This window comes from Egretta garzetta, unplaced genomic scaffold (assembly GCF_000687185.1).
Source record: "Egretta garzetta isolate BGI_Z169 unplaced genomic scaffold, ASM68718v1 scaffold637, whole genome shotgun sequence".
Taxonomy (NCBI): domain Eukaryota; kingdom Metazoa; phylum Chordata; class Aves; order Pelecaniformes; family Ardeidae; genus Egretta; species Egretta garzetta.
This window is the reverse complement of record NW_009260358.1, coordinates 668,562-669,576: the sequence shown is the minus strand read 5'-3', so window position 1 is coordinate 669,576 and position 1,015 is coordinate 668,562. Positions and strand designations below refer to the sequence as shown.

Sequence of the window (1,015 nt, the reverse complement as noted above, 5' to 3'; positions counted from 1 at the left end):
TGATTTGGGAAAAAAAAAAACCAAAAAAAAAAAAACCAAAAAAAAAGCGCAAGCTCTTGCGTTACAAAAATAAATCCAAGACTCAAGCGGAACTTCAGTGTCCATATGTCAAAAATTTATTTATCTCAAACTGTGCATAATGGAGTAAAAACTTAACTTGAATATGTACCTGTTATAAGGATGGTATTAGTTCAAATATATACATGGACTGTCGGCAGACTGATTTCAAATAATACAGAGCCGAATCTTTAAAATACAACTACGGAAAATGAGAAAAAAAAAAAAAGAACTTAAAATATCATCACAATAAATTTACAGAAATATTACAAACCATAAGAAAATATTTCAAACACAGTAATTTCAGGTTGGGTTTTTTTTTTTCTTTTTTTTTTTTCTTTTCTTTTCTCTGAACAGGATGAAGTCTGGAAAAAAAAAGTTATTATAAATTAACAAACGGCGTGTGAACCTGCATGGCAATTTTTGCTTTTTAAAAAGATGTAAAAAAAAAAAAAAAAAAAAAAAAGAAAAATTTAGTACAATCTAAACGTTTGCCCTTTTCCAGCAAACCAAGCCCATGGTTCGCAAGTACTCATCCTACCTTTTTTGTCTTTTGTACAATTTCTAAAAGAATTTAAATGTCCAAATGCTGTAAAATAATTCCCTCTCCTCTCGCAGCTGCTATAAATTCAGCTGCCAAAACCGCAACGCTCCAAGTAGACTCTATTTTTAAAAAATAATAATTGGCAAGTTCGCGAGTTTGGTTTTTTTTTTTTTCCCCCCTTCTCTCTCTGTTACCAATGGACATTCTGATTGCCATGTTTCTTTTGATAAATACTGTACAAAAGTCGCCTGCAAATATTAAAACATTTTCCTCTTCGCTCTTTGAGTCTAGCTCTAAATATTATTGGTAAAGACTTTTGCAAACTTTCTGCAAAGTTCCTACCGTTTTCACTAGAACTTTTTAAAAGTTTTGTGTAGTTGCTTCCCCTCCGAGATCTATACAAGTTCCTTGTCG

At 31.3% G+C, this 1,015-nt stretch overlaps 1 protein-coding gene across 1 annotated transcript in view; it reads right to left on the bottom strand.

Moving 5' to 3' along the window:
• SOX2 (SRY-box transcription factor 2) overlaps positions 1–1,015 on the bottom strand; it is a 33,801-nt gene that overhangs the window by 30,961 nt on the left and 1,825 nt on the right. The gene's annotated exons all lie outside the window — the stretch shown is intronic.